At 45.4% G+C, this 21,000-nt stretch overlaps 1 pseudogene; it reads right to left on the bottom strand.

Annotated features, from left to right (window-relative positions):
* Positions 1–255: 255 nt before the first annotated feature.
* LOC132206899 (uncharacterized) overlaps positions 256–21,000 on the bottom strand; it is a 28,809-nt pseudogene continuing 8,064 nt past the window's right edge.

The following is a 21,000-nucleotide window of genomic DNA, read 5'->3' on the forward strand; positions in this document are numbered from 1 at the left end:
ACTTTCACACTCAAAGCTGCAGGATTCTAAATCATGTTCCCTTATTTTATCACCTAGCATATGAGGTGAGACAGGACCTGCATACTCATCTGGTTTCAGGTCCAACCCACAAAACGTAAGGATGTCTGCAGAACCAAGTACAATCTGAGCCATTTTTTTTTCTGATCCTCAAACAAAAGTTGCTACATAATCAGAAGGTTCCTTTTATCAGTTTTGACTTGCTGTGTTTCCAATCTGACTTTCAAATCTTCTCCTTCACACAATGAACCTCTCAACAGGTTGTAGCAACCAGAAAAATCTCCAGGCTGCCCGCGAGGAGAAGAGACAAGCAATAAATTGCAGAAATATCAGAAATCAACCGTATTCCTCACTGAGACTCTGGGTATTCACAGGATGTGGTGACAGGAATACATCAAGAGAAGCTACAAACTCTTGGATAGTGAGATGTGGGAAGGTGTAAACCACACTGTGGAAAGAACCATCCCTCTTGAAAAGGTTCATCTTAAATCCAGGCAGGAACTGGGAAAGTTGCAGATCGTACTCGATCTCCATCACTAGACACAATCTTCTTCTCAAAGACTGCTGTGAAGGCCATCTCACCAAGTTTCAGTGACATTTTGTGGGGGTCTTCAATCTCTTGGCCATGGTGACTCAGAATGTTGTAAATATAGTGGGAATAGAGTTGGGTGATGGCCTTGGGACCTCCCTGTCACATTGTGTGAAGAAGGGATGCAGTGACAGACCAAGGGCCCAGCAGGACAAAGGAATATCGCTTGTGGTGTGGAGGGTCTCGTTCTCTTCCATGTGTTTGTGAACAGCTGCTGCCACCATCTGATCTTCCAAAAACATGTTGGAACATTCCTTCCATGTGTCACCTGAAAAACCCAGGATGTCAGCCTTTTCCAATAAACGTAATGCAGTGGAGTGGGTAGTCACTGGCACTGAACATCCTGGGAACAGCTTGTGCTGGATTAAACCGTAAACAATATCACACACTTCACACCAGCATTCGGGATCTGTGCACACAAACTCAGGTTCTGTATTTCTCCGACTCAGCAAAGTCTGCAGAGTCCTTAAACTCATCATACTGTCAAATATAAACAGCAACCTCTCTGGATTCTTCCAGCGCCCTCCCAGAATATTCCCAAAATGAGGATCGTGACCCACGATCAGACTCCTCAGGTTTATTTTATAGTTCATAGCGCTCAAATCCCAGAATTTAAAACTGAAAACAGACTGTGGGTATATTTTTCCAGTTTCCCAGTCATAAACAATCTTCATACCATTGTTGTTTTTCCATTCCCTGGGACACCAATCACTGCTGCCGGACTCCCAGATATGGAATTTCTCTGCCAAAAACAATTGAGCAGATTGTATATTTTCCAGTTCTCCCTGGAGATGTTTCTCTCCCCACTCTTCATGATCTCAGCCTCTTACCAGCAGTTCATGTTGTATAACTGCCTGGCCTCGTACATTCGAGATGAGCAGTAACTCAGTGCATCGATCACCCAGCTGGAAAATCTTTACCTTTATTAGGATAGTTTTCACTTTCAGTTTTTCTGCTCGTATCCAGAGTGTGTCTTTTTGTTTCTATTGAACACCTTCAACCTGGAACAGAGAGAAAGTGATTCTCGATGTCAGCTGTACTCTCATAACAATTTCTCAGTAACTTTTCATGATTTCGTATTTACTGTTGAGTACATTTTTGAAGATTTTGTTCAGAGCTTCAGTTAATTTATCTCCTGCAATTCAATCTGTGATCAGAAAACACTTGAAAGTGGATAATGATCAAGAAATGTTTCAATAATCAGCTGATTTTAATCTGTACTCAACAAGAAGATTTCAGAATGGGCAACATTCTCAGAAAGTTACAACATTCTTCAAGGAAGAGACACAATTGATGTAGAAAGTGTGTTTTGCCTGGTTGTTGGGCTTCATGTTCGGGAGCACAGCTTCAGAATTAAAGACAAACAATTCAGATCAGGAAGAACAGGAGCCTCTTCACTCCAACGGTGACCCCAGTGAAATCCCTACCCCAGACAGTGATGGAAACTTGATCATTGATTAACTCCAAGATGAAGACTGATAAGATTTCCTTTCAGTAATCAAATCAGTGATACAGGTATAGCTTGGGAATATGGCGTTGAGGGAGATGATTAACCATGAGCTCGAATAAGCAAGAGCAGGCTCGAGAGGCTGAATGGCCTCTTCCTGTTCCTATGGTCCGATGTTGAACATTCACTTTCTACATTACCAATAGACAGTTGCAGCCGTGTTTACCAATTGAATTTGGACTGGTTGGCCGATGCAAGGACAAAGGAGCGATCCTATGAGTGTAGCCAGAAAGGTTCAGTGAAACCCTAAACATGTACTTTGTGTTGGTATTCAAAAAAAGAGACAAAATTGTTGAAGGATGATCTCGAGGAGTAGAGGGTCAAATTTCTAAGCCAAGTTACTGATACAAAGGAAGATGTTTTGTGTGTATTAAACAGTATGTGTCCCTGGGTCCTGATGGAATCCATGCCAGAATATTGAAGGATATTTGAGAACAAATTACTGCAGCATTGACAGGCATCTTTGTATCGTCTTTGGCCTCACATGAGGGCCCAAAGGTTTGGAGATTAGCCAATGTTCTCCCATTGTAGTCGAGTAGCAGGGATAATCCGGGAAATTGCAGGCCCGTGAGCGTTACATCAGTGATAGGGAAATTCGTGAAAAAAGATTCTCAGGGACAAGGCCTGTACATTTTTCACAGCAAATGTATGAATTGGTGATAAACAGCATGGCTTTGTGCAAAGAAGTTCTCACCTCACTAACTTGACGGAATTTTTTGAGGAGGTGACAAAGGTGCTTGATTAGGGAAAAACGGTTGATGTTGTCCATGTGGACTTCAGTAAAGCTGATGATATTATCCCTCATGACAGACTGGGACAAAAAGTGAATTCACACAGTGACCTGGCAAGATGGACAGAGTAGCGGCTCAGTCACAGGAGACAGGAGGTAGCCGTGGAAGGATGCTTTTCAAAATAGAGGGTTGTGAATAGTGGTGCCCCACAGGGATCAGCGCTGGGATATAAAGGCTTTGGAGCAAAATGTGGCTGGTCAAATTAGTAAATTTCAGGAAAATACAACAATTGGTGGAGTTGCGGAAAGTGAGGAGGATTGTCAGAGGATACAACAGGATATAGATCAGTTGGAGGCATGAAAAGGTCGAAAAATTCCAGATGGAACTTAATCTGGACAAATGTGAGGTGGTGCATTTTGGAAGATCACTCACAGGTGGAAATTCAACAGTGAATTGCAGAACACTTAGGGTTGCTGATATGCAGACAGATCTGGTTGTGCAGGTCCACAGATCACTGACGGTGGCAGCACAGGTAGATAAGGTGGAAAAAGGGCTGATAGAATGTTTACCTTCGTGGAAAGGGGCATTGAGTGTCAGCACAGGAAGGTATGCGGCAGCTTTATAGAACTTCCATTGGGTCACACTTGGAATAGTGAGGACAGTTCTGGTCACCACACTACCAGAAGGATGTGGATGCTTTGGAAAGTGTGCAGAATATTTTCACCAGGATGTTCACTGGCATGGGGATTTTTAGCTGTGAGAAAGAATAGATAGACTGGGTTTCTCTTCACTGGAACGCATGAGGTTGAGGGGCGACTTCATAGAATTTTACAAGATTTTGAATGGCATTGCGAACATTGGAAAGTAAGAGGCGTTTTCCAAGGTGGAGGTGTCAATTCGTGGGGGATACAGTTTCAATTTGTGGGGTGGGGGGAAGTTTGAAAGAGATGTGCACAACAAGTTTTTCACACAAAGGCTGTTGAGTGCCTGGAGCTCACTGCCAGAGGAGATGGTGGAAGCCGACACAATCACAGGATTCCAGAAGTACCTGGACAAATACATGAACAGGGAAAGGATTGAGGGACATGGATCCTGTATGTGAAGACAGTGTTTGGATGGGATGGAAAAATGAGGTGGCACAGGCCTGGAGGGCTGAAGGGCCTGTTCCTGTGCTGTATTGTTCTTTGTTCTCATCTGCTCTTTGTTCTCGGATCCAAAGCCTGAGAAACTGCCGCTCCATTAGTTTGCTGAATACTCCTTCCACAGAGTGAATACCCTGTTCACAGGAGGAGAGGGAGGGAGAGGTATTTGAGATTGAAAAACAGCAGCAATGTTAGTTTCTGAAATTCGACCTAATAATTAACACTTGACCAGAATTGTACAGGAGAAAGGAGTCAGATTATTGGGCAGTTCTATGGGGGATCTTGCTCTGCATCAATTGCCAACAAGCGATCTTAGCAAGCAGTGAGACTTCTCATCAACATACTCTTTGTTTTGTGAAGGTTCCGAAAGGATCTGTCCTGAAAAAATCAACTACCTGCTGACACGTTTAATATTTCGATGTTACTGAGAGAGGAAATCTCTCGGCTGTTGTTGTGCCATTTCTCGAAAGATTTTCCAGTTCTGTTTCTTTTCTCCCAGGAAATTGTTACTCACTCAGAAGAACCAAAGAGAGTGACAGAGTTTCAGGCAAGGTCATCTTTGAACAAGAGCATCCTCCAAGAATGGCCCAGAGTCCTGAGGCCTATTCGACAGGCTGTTCTCCCTGGGGCCCACGAGTTCTGTCTCGTTATTCCCCCAAAGTTCAATTTCCTCCATTGGACCCTGGCTTTTTTAACAGGGCGTCTGGATCACTGGGTTCTGTCAGATTGTGGCCCTGTCATTTTAAAACGGTTTTGAAGCCTTGGGTTAAAATAACCAAGGCCTTTGGAATTGACACAAACTTGTGAAGCCCCACCATCCCCAGTGAGTATCTGAAAGACAGGACTTCCCAACGAGGGAATTAAAACCCTAAATGTCAAACTGTCTCATATAGATTTTGAATACTGTCCAAATAAGAATGTTTAAAATTAAAATTGACATTGGGAGTGAGACAGAGAGGGGGTTTAAAAGTGAGAGGGGCAGTAGAAAGAGAGAGGGGCATTTGAGATGATGAAGTATCAGCAATGTCAGTGCCTGTAGTTGCAACAAACATTTAACATTTAAGCAGCACCCATCAGCAAAACCGAGCCCACCTTCCTGCTGGTACTTTGCTGCCTCGAACGAGGATCCCCCTTGTTCTCACACACCACCCTACCAACCTCTGGATACAACGCATCATCCTCCGACACTTCCGCCATTTACAATCCGACCCCACCACCTAAGACGTTTTTCCATCCCCACCCCTGTCTGCTTTCCGGAGAGACCACTCTCACCGTGACTCCCTTGTTCGCTCCACACTGCCCTCCAACCCCACCACACCCGGCACCTTCCCCTGCAACCGCAGGAAATGCTACACTTGTCCCCACACCTCCTCCCTCACCCCCATCCCAGGCCCCAAGATGACATTCCACATTAAACAGAGGTTCACCTGCACATCTGCCAATGTGGTATACTGCATCCACTGTACCCGGTGCGGCTTCCTCTACATTGGGGAAACCAAGCGGAGGCTTGGGGACCGCTTTGCAGAACACTTCCGCTCAGTTCGCAACAAACAACTGCACCTCCCAGTCGCAAACCATTTCCACTCCCCCTCCCATTCTCTAGATGACATGTCCATCATGGGCCTCCTGCAGTGCAACAATGATGCCACCCGAAGGTTGCAGGAACAGTAACTCATATTCCGCCTGGGAACCCTGCAGCCATATGGTATCAATGTGGACTTCACCAGTTTCAAAATCTCCCCTTCCCCGACTGCATCCCTAAACCAGCCCAGTTCGACCCCTGCCCCCACTGCACCACACAACCAGCCCAGCTCTTCCCCCCACCCACTGCATCCCAAAACCAGTCCAACCTGTCTCTGCCTCCCTAACCGGTTCTTCCTCTCACCCATCCCTTCCTCCCACCCCAAGCCGCACCCCCAGGTACCTACTAACCTCACCCCACCTCCTTGACCTGTCCGTCTTCCCTGGACTGACCTATCCCCTCCCTACCTCCCCACCTACACTCTCTCCACCTATCTTCTTTACTCCCCATCTTCGGTCCGCCTCCCCCTCTCTCCCTATTTATTCCAGTTCCCTCTCCCCATCCCCCTCTCTGATGAAGGGTCTAGGCCCGAAACGTCAGCTTTTGTGCTCCAGAGATGCTGCTTGGCCTGCTGTGTTCATCCAGCCTCACATTTTATTATCTTGGTACTTTGCTGCCTGTCAGGTTTTGCTGTTCTCCGATGGCCTGCAGCAATGCGATCGCAGCAACAACTGTTTCGTTCAGCTCATAGTTTTACAGCTGCCCAAAGTTTGCAGTATTCTATCCCCAAACTTTATTCCCCAATTTGATCATTGTTGGGTTTGCTGGCAGATATTTTGTGTGACGGAATAACATCTTGCTGTGTTGTTTGTTTAAAAATGTCCCCCCCACCATTTCAATTCCAATACTTTTCGCGGTCACACTCTATCCACCCATCCCGCATAGGAATTTTTATTTCAAAACTGCGACAGGACAAGAAATCCTTCCCTTGGACAGAAATATCCCCCAGAGGGGAGGGGCGGACATTGGCCTGAGGCCTGTTCAACAGACCGCACCCCCCGGGGTCCATGTGATTTGTGACTGTTTATTACCCTGAGGTTTGATTTCCTCTGGGGGACCCTGGATTTTTAGGGGCCTCTGGTTCATTGAATCCCATCAGATTGCGGCTCCGCCATTTTCAAACAATTTTCAATCCTTGGGTTGAAGTTACTGGGGCCTTGGGGTTTCATACAAACGTTTTAGCTCACGCCTCCCACAGTGAGTGTCTAACAGACAGGACTCCCCAAAGAGTACATTAAAACCCTGAATGTGAAATTCTCCTTAAACACTTGGCATAATGAAGGGTAATATGTGATTTGTGTGGGGCAGGATCATACAACGGCAACAGCGAAAGAAAGAGATGCACTGGAAAAAGAAAGACAGGAGGGAAGACAGGGAGACGTATTTTGGACAGTGAAACAGCAGGAATGTTAGTTTCTGGAGCTCGAGCAGATTATGAACACTTGTGCAGCATCACAGAGGACAAAGCAATTAGATTACCTGTGACTTTACCCAGGGATGTTTGAAAGTCAAGTTTGAAATGGCTGCAATGAGTGCAGGACAGAAAGAGAGATGGACGAAGACAGAAACAGGAACGGAGAGAGAGAGGGAGAGAGATTCATATCGAGGAATCATACTGACAGTTTAAAAATCCCCAGGGAGAGAACCTCAGCAAATATCCCAATGGTCTGGCCACTGCTGTGTATGTTGGGGGTTTTAGCGTCAGAGAATCTGAGAGGCTCATGTGGGATCAATGTTGAATAATTTCAAGCTGCACTGAAATAATTAACAAAGCTTTCTTTTAAAAATTAAATTGAAACAGGGAACAGTCAATCTCTGCTGCCCTCGAGTTAACATGTCAATGTTCAGAATGATTCAACGCGGTTCCTGTCCTGACATTAACATCTCAATGTGTCAGAGAGCTCTCGGGGGTGGGGCAGAGTAAGACATTCCAGGGGTGGAGACAATAAACCCCTCACTGAGAGTAAATCTGGAGAAGAATGCATCAGATTCTTTCTTAAATACTTTATTCCCTCTGTCTATCGAGAGAGTCACCAGCTCTCGCTGTCTCGTCAAGATATTGTGTGTCTGTGTCTGTGTTGTATGTGTGTGTGTGTGTGTGTGTGTGTGTGTGTGTGTGTGTGTGTGTGTGTGTGTGTTTGCGCGAGTGTTTCTGGGAACAAAGATAGAGGGAGAGATTGGGATAGAGAGACAGAGAGAGAGAGAGAGACAGAGAGAGAGAGAGACAGAGAGAGGCAGAGAGAAAGGCAGCGAGTGGGAGGGAGAGACAGAGAGAGGCTTTTGAGATGAGGTAATTTCTGGAGTTACTGCAAACAGTGAACATTGAAGCAGTATCACAGAGGATAAAGGAATCAGATGATCAGGCTGGCTGTTGCTGTATTGTTTAACAGAGATCTTGCTGTGCAGCAACGTCTGCAATACCATTGTGGCAAGCAGTGAGTGTTCAAAGCAGCAAATTATTCACTTTTGAAGTTTTTGAAAGGAGCCCAGCAGATAAACTCAATCTGTAACTGATACGCAGCTGAGAGATTGTCAGTGTTCTGCTGAGACTGGAATCACTGGGATCTTGCTGTGCCATCTCTCCTTGTGATCCACAATGCCCTCAACAGCAACTCTTGCATTTCCACACTTCTGCCCTCAAACGCCCTCCCCACAACAAACATGAGGACAGAAACCCCGGTCCTCACGTACTATCCCACCAACCTCCACAACCAGCACGTCATACTCCGTCACTTCGACCATCTGCAATCGACCCCACCACCAAAGAGATATTTCCCTCCCCACCCCTACCTTACTTTCACAGGGACCACTCACTCTGCGATTCCCTCATCCACTCCACACTCTCCACCAGCCCCACCACACCCAGTACCTTTCTCTGTAACTGTGGCAGGTGCTTCACCTGCAACTACACCTCCCCTTCCACCTCTGCCCAAGCCCCCAGGCAAATTTTCTTTTATTTGACAGGGGTTCACCCGTAGATCCTTCAAACTGATCTGCTGTATCTGTTGCTCCCATTGTGGCCTCCTCGACACCAGCGAGACCAAGCGCAGACTCTGTGACTAATTCATAAAGCATCTGCGCTCTGTACGCTATCATCAACAACACTTTCCGGTTGCCAACCATTTTAACTCCCCCTCCCACTCTCCTGGTGACATGTCCATCTCAGGCCTCCTCCAGTACCACAATGACACCGCACACTAACTGGAGGAACAACACATCAAATTCCACCTCGGGAGCCGGCAGCCCAATGGCCTCAACGTAGAATTCACCAGTTTTACAATCTCCCCACCACCGGCCTCGTCCTCCTTCCAACACTCCCTGTCATCCCCAACCCCTAGACCTGACACAACCCGTCGATCTTCATTCCCACCTCTCTGGCCCTCCCATTGCACTGACACAATCCCCACTGCCCCCTACCTGCATTCACCAATCACCATCCACCTACCCTCCCCAGCCCAACCCCTTCTCCCTCTATATATTTCCCAGCTCCTTTCACCCTCCCCAGTCCTGGTGGGGGGCTGTCGACCTGAAATGTCAACTTTCCTGCTTCTCTGATGCTGCTGGACCCGCTGTGTTCCTCCAGCCCCACCCTGTATTGATTCTGTCTCCAGCATCTGCTGTTCATACTGTCTCCTTTAACTAATCCTGTGTTGTTCCTCCCAGGGAATTGTTGTTCACTCAGAAGTCCGATAGAGAGAGAGAGAGAGAGAGAGAGAGAGAGAGAGAGAGAGAGAGTGACTTTGGGACAAGGTGATCTTTGTACAAGACCATCCTCCAAGTGGGGGGCGGCCATAGCTCTGAGGCCTGAGGCCTGTACAACAGGCAACACTCGGCGGTGCCCATGTGAGCTGTATCTGGTTATTACCCCGAGGTTTGATTTCTTTTGTGAGCCCCTTTTTTTTATGGGCCACTAGTTAACAGGGTCCTGTTGGATTGTGGCCTTGGAGCTTTAAAACAGGTTTGAAGCCTGGGGTTAAAGTAACTGGGGCCTTGGGATTTGACACAAACAGGTAGACCCCCAGCGAGCCCCTGACAGACCGCGCTCCCCCAAAGGTGGAAATTAAAACCCTTAATGTGAAACTCTCCTGAAAGACTTGTTATTATGTCAGAGTAATGTGCGACATGCGGGGGCAGGATGATACAATTTGAGAATCACGTCATTAGCCACTTTAATTCAATTCACTGTGAATCTGGGAGGTCTTTCTCTCCGCCTCTCCTGTGTGCAATCCTCTCCAGCTTCCTTTTGTTTCTTCAACAAATAAAACATCCCACAGCTTGAAGGGCTGAATGGTCTCCTCCTGCTCCTATTTTCTATGTTTCTATGTCCAATGCATCACTCATTTTCATGTCATACTCTCACATCCAAACAAGGAAAGGGAGTGGACCCAGCACCAATCCCTGTGGGACACCACTGGTCACAGGTCTCTAATCTGAAATGAAACCTTCCACCACCTCTCTCTGTCTTTGACCTTCAAGCCAGTGCTGTATCCAAATGGCTAGTTCCCTGAGTATTTCACGTCATCTAACCTCACTAACCAGTCTACCATGCAGGACCTTGTCGAATGCCTTACTGAACTCCATACGGATCACACAAACCGCTCTGCCTTCATCAATCCTCTTTGTTACTTCTTCAAAATACTCAATCAAGTTAGTGAGGGTTGATTTCCCATGCACAAAGCCATACTGACCAACCCTAATCAGTCCTGGCCTTTCCAAATACATCCAAATTCTGTCCCTCAGGATTTCCTCCAATGGCGTGCCCACCACTGATGTCAGGCTCAATCTTCTATAGTTCCCTGGCTTTCCTTTACCATGTTTCTTAAACAGTGAGACCACTTTAGCCAAACTCTGTGTCATCGATGATACAAATACCTCAGTAAGAGGCGCAACAATCACTTCCCGAGCTTCCCACAGAGTTCCAGGGGACACCTGATCAGGTCCCGGGGATTTATCCACCCTGATGTAATTTAAGGAATCCAACATCTCGTCCTCTGTAATATGGACATTTTTTTATAAAGACATCACTATTTACTTCACCATATTACCATATTACTTCCATATCCTTCTCCACAATAAAAACTGATGCAAACTGCTCATTTAGTGTCTCCCCCCATCTCTGCCTATTCCAACATAAGTTGATCTTTAACGAGCCGTATTGTCTCCCCAGTTACTTTTTTATCCTTATGTATTTGTGGAATTCCTTTGGATTTTCCTTACTCTCATTTGCCAAAGCTGTCACATTCCCCCTTTTGCTTCCCTCCTTACATATACTTCCAGTGACTCTCTACTCTCCTCGGGATTCACTTGATCCCTGCTGTCTATTCTTGACCTCTGCAACCCTCTTTGTTTCAGAAAATGCCTCAATTTCTGCCACCATCCAAATTCCCTTCCAGCTTTGTCCTTCTCGGTAATAGGAAAATTTTGTTTCTGGATTCTCACTATCTCACTTTTGAGGCCTTCCCATTTTCCAGGTGTCCTTTTACCTGTGAATATTTAAACACACTTTTAAATTTTCTTGCCTAACACTGTCAAAATTTGCATTCCTCCAATTTAGTACATCTTGCAAAACAATCTCTTGGCCGACGATCTTCACCACAGCACATCCATCCGTTTCTCATGTCAGCAGGGATAGAATGCAAAGTGCAAAACAAAAAACAAAGATTGCATTTGCATGTTCCTTTGCTTTGGGATAATTTGAAGACAATACACTGGTGGCTGGTTCCAGACTCTCCTCAAGGTGAGACATTACCTCAGCATCCAACAATTCAACAGCTGTTCAAAAAACCTGGCTGTTTTTTTAACAAGGTAAATGATTTCACGTGTGATGCTAGTGTGAGAAACAAGTTATCTGAAGGAACACTCTTATGTTGATCACTCCACTTGCTGCAACGTCCTTCCCTCATAAGATCACCAGCAATGTGCACTTGACTCAGAGCCACCTGATATCTGGCAAGTGAACAACCAGACAGTGAAGTGTTGCCTCACCACTGCTCCTGGTAATGGGACAGTTTGTGTGCTCTGTATCTGCGCAGCTTGCATTTAAATCAAAGATTTTAATTGTTCTGTCATTTGTCACAAATTTAACTTCTCAACATGAGCAGCAGTCTGACAAGATATGACCATGGAATACAGGGGCAAGCTTTTAAAAAGACATGTTTATGTCTCTCGCTAGTTTAATTTAATGTTGTTTTCTCCCTTAATGCATTATTCTGTTAGTCTCGCTTTATTGAATTCAAAAGTGTTCCGAATCCCCAGGCCTGGGGCTTAATGTAAGCTCTATACATATTGTTTTAATGTAACCTATTTTTCAAATCACCTGTTCATTACCACTGCACCACAAGGTGTCCCCCCCACCCCCAAATTCGGCTTCACACATCTTTTCCTTTCATTGACAACAATCTTTACCTTCCCCTGTATTCCATGATTTGATCTTGTTTGACTTCTGCTCATGACCAGAACTTAAATTTGTTACAAATGATGAAATAGTTAAATTTTTCTTTTTAAACGCAAGATATACAAACCACAGAGCACACAGACTGTCGCATTACCACGAGCAGTGGAGAGGCAATGCTTCATTGTCAGGTTGTCCACTTGTCAGATTTCAATGGTTTGTGCCTTTCAGTAAAGTGCATGGTATTGCTGATCTTATGAGGGAAGGACACGCTTCCAGTGGAGAGTTCCACTTTACAGTATTTTGTCAGATGGCAGTAGCATTGCACATGAAAATATTTACCTCATTTTTTTAAAGTAGTGTTTGTGTAATTAAACTCAAGTTTTGAAATGTTGAATACTGAATAAATGTCTCACCTTGAGGACAGTCTGGAGCCAGCCACCAGAGCTCAGTCATCAAATGGGCACGAAGCAAAGGAACATGCAAATCCAATTGAATTGTTGCATTCTCTGCCTGTTGACCTCAGAGACGGATGGACATGCTGCATTTAATTTGGCCAAGAAGAGTCTTTTGCCAAGATGTAAATCTCTGTCCAAACCAAAAGTAGGAGTGGCTCCACATGGACAGTGACAAAAATTGAGGACTCAAGGGCAGAGTCATGAATTAGCTCAGAGAATGGCTGTTTCAGGTGAATCTTTTTTGTGCCTCTGTCTGGCTGCTGTTTTTCTCCATCAGGTTTGATCTCTGCCTCTGTCTCTTCCTCTCTCTATCACACTCTCTCCCACTCTCCCTCCGTCTCTCTTGCACTCTGTCTCTCTCTGTCTTTCTGTTCCAGTGCCTCCCTCTCTCTCTGACCCTTTCAATTTCTCACTCCCTCACTCACAATTTTCCTGTCTATTTCACTCACTCTCTGTCCTACTTCTCACTCTTTCCCTCTCTGTCTCTCTCGCTCACTGTCCTTCTCGCTTGTTCTGTGTCTCTCATTGTGTGTGTCAAACTCCCTTCCTCTCTGTCACCGTTCCTCTTGCTCTTTCCCCCTCCCTGTCATGTATGTCTATCTATCTCTCTCTCCTTGTGTTGCCCTCTTTGGGAGTCCCTCTGTGTCTATGTCTGACTTGCTGTCTCACTTTGTGTCTCTCACACTATTGCTCTCCTCTCACCATCTCTCTCATTTTTGATCTCTCACTGTCTCTCTGTGTCTCATTCTTTCCCTCACTGTCTGTCTCACTGTCTCTCTCTCTTTCTTTCTGTCACACTATGTCTCAAACTCTGTCTCTTTCTCTCACTGTCTCTCTTCCTCACAGTGTCTCTCTCCCACTGCCTGTTTCTCACTCACAGACTCCCTGTCTGTCACATACATATTCTCAAACCCTCTCTTTCTCTCACACATACATATCATTCTCTCTGTCTCATTCCCTGTCTTCCTCTCTTTCTCTCACTCTGTGCCTCTTTCTGTCTCTCTCACTGCTCTCTCTGTTCCTGTCTGTATATCACTCTCCCTCTCTGACTCTCATGCTCTGTTTCTGTCTCTCTCTCTCCCTCTCTCTCTCTCTCACACACACACACACACACACACACACACACACACACACACACACACACACACACACACACACACACACACACACACACACACACACAGTTTCTTTGAGAACAAGGTGTGGAGCTGGATGAATACAGCAGGTCAAGCAGCATCTTCGGAGCACGAAATCTGACGTTTCAGGCCTAGTCCCTTCATCAGAAAAGGGGTCTAGGCGCGAAACATCAGCTTTCCTTCTCCTAGCGTGGTGCTTGGCCTGCTGTGTTCATCCACCTCTACACCTTGTTATCTTGGATTCTCTGGCATCTGCAGTTCCTACTGTCTCTCTCACTGTTTCTTTCATCTTTTCTCTCCCCACTCCCTCTCTCACTGTCTCTCTGTGTGTCTTTCTCTCTGTGTTCAAATTTCTATTTATTTTTGGACTATCTGTCTATCTCTCTTTCTCACTCTGTCTCTCTCTCTTACTGTCCCCCTTTCTTTCTGAAGCAGGCTGCTGAATTCATGACGTTATATTTATGAATGCCTGGTTTGACAAGATAACATCAGTGAAAATGTGGAAAAGGCACAATTTGAATTCTAATTCTTAAACTGCAATATCATTTGGATGGATGGCAAATGATAGTTACCAGCTGTACTGTGGGTATGTTGGTGCATGCTTGCATGATCTGTACCAACCATAGACAGAGCAAATGCCTGTGGGTCAAAAAACAGCATCTCAGTGACAATGTAATCAAGCCTGAACTCCATGCAGGCCAGTGTCTCATTCAAGGGGTGATTATCTGGCAATTGTGTTCCAGGAGGCAGAAGCATATGCTTGGTTCTACACTTTGGATTCTGTCTGCGCTCAGAGATGGCACGGTGTCCCGACAGTAGTGAGGCGGTACCCCCAAGGTTGCAGTGGAGAAAGTTCAGGATTTGCAATTTGGTTTTTTGTTGGGTAAATCAACCGTCATTATCCATCACGAATTGTCTTTGAAATGAACATAGTAAACCCTCAAAACTGAGCAGGTCTGTCACCATCTGTAGGGAGAAAACAGATTTACTGCTTCGAATCTGATGAATCTTTGTCAGAACTGATAGCATCTGGGAATAAGTGGTATTTATCCTGAAAACTGGGATGGGAAGATGATGTGGTGGGGAAAGGGAGGGGTGAGCAGGTAGCGGAGATCGAGCCTAAAGAGAGAGAGAGAGAGAGAGAAATGTGTGACAATGTGTTCCTTTAAGAGGGATTTATTCTGTTTAGTTTCTCTTCATGAGGGGGTTGTGAAGCAGCTGCTGACATATCTGCTCCATGAAAAGCAGAGTAAATAATTGTGTTTGAAGCAAACAAAAGGATCAGGAATGGGCGGAGTCAGGCTCACACTGACCCAAGGTTTTAGTTTTGCTTTTCATTGTTGAACTCTCTCTCTCTCCCTCGCTCCCTCTCTCTCTCTCTCTCTCTATGTGTGTGTGTGTGTGTGTGTGTGTGTGTGTGTGTGTGTGTGTGTGTGTGTGTGTGTGTATGTGTGTGTGTGTGTGTGTGTGTGTGTGTGTGCTGCTAGTTTCATCTTGTTACTGGTTCTCCTGGACTGGAATCTCTTGAATTGCTGGATTAGTCTTTGCCAGGCTGCGTTCATGGGATGTTGCTTTATTGGATCAATTGATGAGCACTAGTTCATCCATTATTCAAGTATTTCAGCGGAGTTAAAGTTATGTCTTTTTTTATTTGTATTTTAATTATTGTGTAATGATAAAGTGTGTTTTGCTTGAAGCTCAGCAGTTTGATGATTCAAATCACATCTGGAATGCAGCGCCATTTACTTGCCTGGAAATAAAACTAGTGTCCAGGCTATCTCCTTGCTGTTTTTTGGGAAGTTTGGTGCATTCCAAAATATATGAAAGGGGTGAGTAAACAAGGAGATAATGGATAGCAGGCCAGGACAGAAGAGAATCTGATTATCTGATAATAAAAACTAAGAACAAAGTTAAACATATAAACATAACAAAAGCTTTTCTGATGAAGGGTCTCAGCCTGAAACATCAGCTTTTGTGCTCCTAAGATGCTGCTTGGCCTGCTGTGTTCATCCAGCTCCGTTATCTCGGATTCTCCAGCATCTGCAGTTCCCATTATCTCAGAAAGGGGTTACCTGTTTTGTGTGGGCTCTGTGGCGGACGAACTACTTTCCCTATCATGATCCAAATCCTAGCGATTAGAGCTTTTCTCGAGGAGTAACGGGCAATGATATACTGGAAGAAGCTGAACAGGATAGTTTATTTGATAGAAACCTCAGGTTCAAATCAGTTGGGGTTCTGTAAATCGCATGACATCAGAAAAATGACTATTTTCAAAGTACTGATATTTGTACTTGAGATGGAAAACATAAGGAAGTGTACACCTGGAAGTTACACAACGAGAGAGATTGTGTTCACTCTGTAGGTATGAATAGTGAGGAAGAACAGTTAATATCACGCTGTCTGTAGACATCCCTCTCGGACAGAGAGATATATCTCACTATTCATGCAGATGCCCAAGTGAGGGAAAATGGAGGGACCACACACTCAAATTATCATTCTCAATTATCCAAGAATGGCCATTCCATGATTTATCTCCCATTATACTTCCTCTTCTAGTGACACTTTCTAATGGTAATTCTGTGATCCCTATCACACAGTGACATGAGCACTCTGCTGCTGGTTCTCAACTTCATCAGCAAGCTCCTTGTCATTTATTCAAACTTCACTCTGATTATTTATTTTAATTCTGCAGCAACACCTCCCATGGTGCATTTGTAACTTTATTCAAACAATTTCAGTGTTCTGATGGGGTGATAAATAGAAATGTTATGGTTGGCAATAAACAGAGGGTATAATCTGACAGAATAAAACCTAGTGAGTAATATACGGAATGGGCACAATTCTGTCAAAGTTGCTTCATTGTTTGGGGTGGCACGGTGGCTCAGTGGTTAGCACTGCAGCCTCACAGCGCCAGGGACCCGGGTTCGGTTCCAGCCTCGGGTAACTGTCTGTGTGGAGTTTGCACATTCTCCCCGTGTCTGCGTGGGTTTCCTCCGGGTGCTCCGGTTTCCTCCCACAGTCCAAAGATGTGCAGGCTAGGTGGATCAAACATGCTAAATTTCCCATAGTGTTCAGGGGTGTGTGGGTTATTGGGGGATGGGTCTGAAATAGTGGAGGCTTTAGTTGTGATCTTTCAAAAGTCACTGGAGTCAGGCAATGTCCCAGATGATTAGAAAATTGCTGTTGTAACTCCCTTGTTTAAGAAAGGATCAAGGCAAAAGATGGAAAATTATCGGCCAATTAGTTTAACCTCGGCAGTTGGTAAAATTCTAGAATCCATTGTCAAGGATGAGATTTCTAAATTCCTGGAACTACAGGGTCAGATTAAAACAAGTCAGGATGATTTTAGTAAGGGGAGTTCATGCCTGACAAACCAGTTAGAATTCTTTGAAGAGATAACAAGTATGTTAGACCAGGGAAACCCGTTAGATGTTATCTATCTAGACTTCCAAAAGGCCTTTGATACAGTGCCTCATGGGAGGCTGCTGAGCAAGGTGAGGGCCCTTGGTGTTCGAGGTGAGCCACTGGCTTGGATTGAGGATTGGCTGTCTAAAAGAAGGCAGAGAGTTGGGATAAAATGCTCTTTTTTCAGAATGGCAATTGGTGACGAGTGGTGCCCCGCAGGGTTCAGTTTTGGGGCCACAGCTGTTCACCTTGTATATTAATGATCTGGATGAAGGGACTGGGGGCATTCTGGTGAAGTTTGCCGATGATACGCAGATACATGGACAGGCAGGTAGTACTGAGGAGGTGGGGAAGCTGCAGAAAGATTTAGACAGTTTAAGAGAGTGGTCCAGGAAGTGGCTGATGAAATTCAATGTGAGTATATGTGAGGTTTTACACTTTGGAAAAAAGAATACAGGCATGGACTATTTTCTAAATGGTGCGAAAATTTGCAAATCAGAAGTGCAAAGGGATCTGGGAGTGTTGGTCTAGGATTATCTGAAGGTTAACTTGCAGGTAGAGTCCATAATTAAGAAAGCAAATGTAATGTTGTTGTTTATCTCAAGAGGGTTGGAATATAAAAGCAGCGATGTGCTTCTGAGGCTTTATAAGGCTCTAGTGTGGCCCCATTTAGAATACTGTGTCCAATTTTGAGCCCCACACCTGAGGGAGGACATTCTAGCCCTGGAGCGTGTCCAGCGGAGATTCACACGGATGATCCCTGGAATGGTAGGTTTAACGTATGATGAACAGTTAAGGATGCTGGGGTTGTACTCATTAGAGTTTAGAAGGTTGAGGGGAGATCTAATAGAAACTTACAAGATAGGGTATGGTTTAGAAGGGGTGGACGCTAGGAAGTTGTTTCTGTTAGGCGGGGAGACTAGGGCCCGTGGACTCAGCATTAAAATTACAGGGGATAAATTTAAAACTGAAATGAGACGACATTTCTTCAGCCAGAGAGTGGTGGGCTTGTGGAATTCATTGCCACAACGCTCATCGCCTCAAATCATTGCTCTCTGGTATTCAATAGTTCTGTCAATCAGAGTGTTTTCTCGTGATTACACTGTCGAAACGCCTCCCGGTTTTCAATACTTTGTTCAAATCTCCACTCAACCTCCACTTCTTCAAAGAGCAGAATCAGAACTTTCATCTGTCAAGGTCACTGAAGCCCCTCGACCCTGCTCTCACTTTCATCAGTTGTGGTTTTGTTGCTCCTGGGAGTATATGTCGTGATGTAATATACACGGTACTTATGAACATAATATTAAACATGTTTTATGACATTCAGTCCCAGGGAGCAAACACGCTGACCCATGTGTGTGAATCACACAGTCCTGGACCAGGCCTGGAGGAGCGTCGATCTGTGTTTAAGTGAATGGCCAAAAGGAGTGGATAGTGGAAAATAATATCCTTCAACAGGAATGGTTCAGGTTGAATAGGTAAAGAGTGAACTTTCTTGGAATGTAGCCAATAATTGTGGCAGGCTGGGAAGATGGTAGAGTGATTGTACTTGTAAGGTACTGGTGGTGCTGGGGACTAGGCAAACACTCTGAGAGAGCTGGTGGGAGTTACGGTTCATTTGTAACTCCAGAACATTAAACTAATCTCCTTCAGCCCTGACTGTGAAGGCATTGCCTGTTGCAAAGAAAATAAAAGATCACGAATATATTTCATGAAGGACTTCTGGTATTTTTATATAATGTAAAGCACAGCCTGTTGATAATCCTGTTTAACAATCTTTAAAACATTTATCACATGACTACTGGAATACAGTACATATTTCTTGTCTCCATATTCATTGTTCCCCACTAGAAACACAACAGTGAGTTTTGGTCTCTGTATCACTCTGTTCATTCAGGAGTGCGGGATGCTACTGTGAAAATTACATCCTCCCACATTAGTGATAATGGGAACTGCAGATGCTGGAGAATCCAAGATAATGAAATGTGAGGCTGGATGAACACAGCAGGCCCAGCAGCATCTCAGGAGCACAAAAGCTGATGTTTCGGGCCTACAGCCTTCATCAGAGAGGGGGATGGGGTGAGGGCTCTGGAATACATAGGGAGAGAGGGGGAGGCGGACCGAAGATGGAGAGAAAAGAAGATAGGTGGAGAGATGAGTATAGGTGGGGAGGTAGGGAGGGGATAGGTCAGTCCAGGGAAGACGGACAGGTCAAGGAGGTGGGATGAGACTAGTAGGTAGGAGATGGAGGTGCGGCTTGGGGTGGGAGGAAGGGATGGGTGAGAGGAAGAACAGGTTAGGGAGGCAGAGACAGGTTGGACTGGTTTTGGGATGCAGTGGGTCGGGGGGAAGAGCTGGGCTGGTTGTGTGGTGCAGTGCGGGGAGGGGACTAACTGGGCTGGCTTTGGGATGCAGTAGGGAGGGGGAGATTTTGAAGCTGGTGAAGTCCACATTGATACCATATGGCTGCAGGGTTCCCAAGCGGAATATGAGTTGCTGTTCCTGCAACCTTCGGGCGGCATCATTGTGGCACTGCAGGAGGCCCATAATGGACATGTCGTCTAAAGAAAGGGAGGAGGAGTGGAAATGGTTTGCGACTGGGAGGTCCTCCCACAATAGCCTCCGCTAGGAACACTGTGCTCTGTTTCTACTTGTTCGAGCCAACCATGAAGGAGACAATCAATAGGAGAGAATTAATCACGAATCCAATGGAGAATTTTGGACAGACATCTCTGTCCGGCAAAATGCTGTGAATGGATGGAGAAGAAAGGGGACACAGATTTCAGACCTCCCTCCGATTCTAAGTGTCGGGTAATAATTGTGACCAGGTCAGGATCAGACTGTGTGATTATTATTTCAGTTCTGGCGGGTGGATGATTCCAAAGAAAGTTGTGCAATTTGATCACTGTTGCACAAGGAGTACGGGCTGGTTAAATGGGATTACCACATTTTAACAGAGCATATCTCACCCTCTGTTCAGCACTTTCGACAATAATTTTATCCTTTTGGATTAAAATAAATAGAAACACATTGCAGGTCGTCATCCCCCTGTGAGGAAAGGCGTGGTAACCAGGACCGTCTAATTAACTGGAATCGGAATAAATGCTACAGCAGCCAAAACATCATCATTAAGAACCGAAGATAATAAAATGTGAGGCTGGATGAACACAGCAGGCCAAGCAGCATCTCAGGAGCACAAAAGCTGACGTTTCAGGCCTAGACCCTTCATCAGAGAGGGGGATGGGGAGAGGGAACTGGAATAAATAGGGAGAGAGGGGGAGGCGGACCGAAGATGGAGAGTAAAGAAGATAGGTGGAGAGAGTATAGGTAGGGAGGGGATAGGTCAGTCCAGGGAAGACGGACAGGTCAAGGAGGTGCGATGAGGTTAGTAGGTAGCTGGGGGTGCGGCTTGGGGTGGGAGGAAGGGATGGGTGAGAGGAAGAACCGGTTAGGGAGGCAGAGACAGGTTGGACTGGTTTTGGGATGCAGTGGGTGGGGGGGAAGAGCTGGGCTGGTTGTGTGGTGCAGTGGGGGGAGGGGACGAACTGGGCTGGTTTAGGGATGCAGTAGGGGAAGGGGAGATTTTGAAACTGGTGAAGTCCACATTGATACCATATGGCTGCAGGGTTCCCAGGCGGAATATGAGTTGCTGTTCCTGCAACCTTCGGGTGGCATCATTCTGGCAGTGCAGGAGGCCCATGATGGACATGTCATCTAAAGAATGGGAGGGGGAGTGGAAATGGTTTGCGACTGGGAGGTGCAGTTTTTGTTTGAATCTGAGCTGAAACCAACACCTTTCTGCAATGCTAGATATTGTACAGGTAGATGGTAATTTCTTAATCACTCACAGTGAGGTTCTGAGATGCATCGCGTTGCTCTCAGAATGTTACATGCACCCCTCATCTTGCAAATAAACAAACCAAAAACAGAATGAGATACAATACAAAGCTATTACAATGTTCCGGAGAACAGCAAGATTCTGAAAAAAAAAACCACTCTCGCTCTCTCTGTTTCCAAGGGAAACTATGTTCACAGCAAGAG

Source organism: Stegostoma tigrinum, chromosome 44 (genome assembly GCF_030684315.1).
Source record: "Stegostoma tigrinum isolate sSteTig4 chromosome 44, sSteTig4.hap1, whole genome shotgun sequence".
NCBI classification, from domain to species: Eukaryota; Metazoa; Chordata; class Chondrichthyes; order Orectolobiformes; family Stegostomatidae; genus Stegostoma; species Stegostoma tigrinum.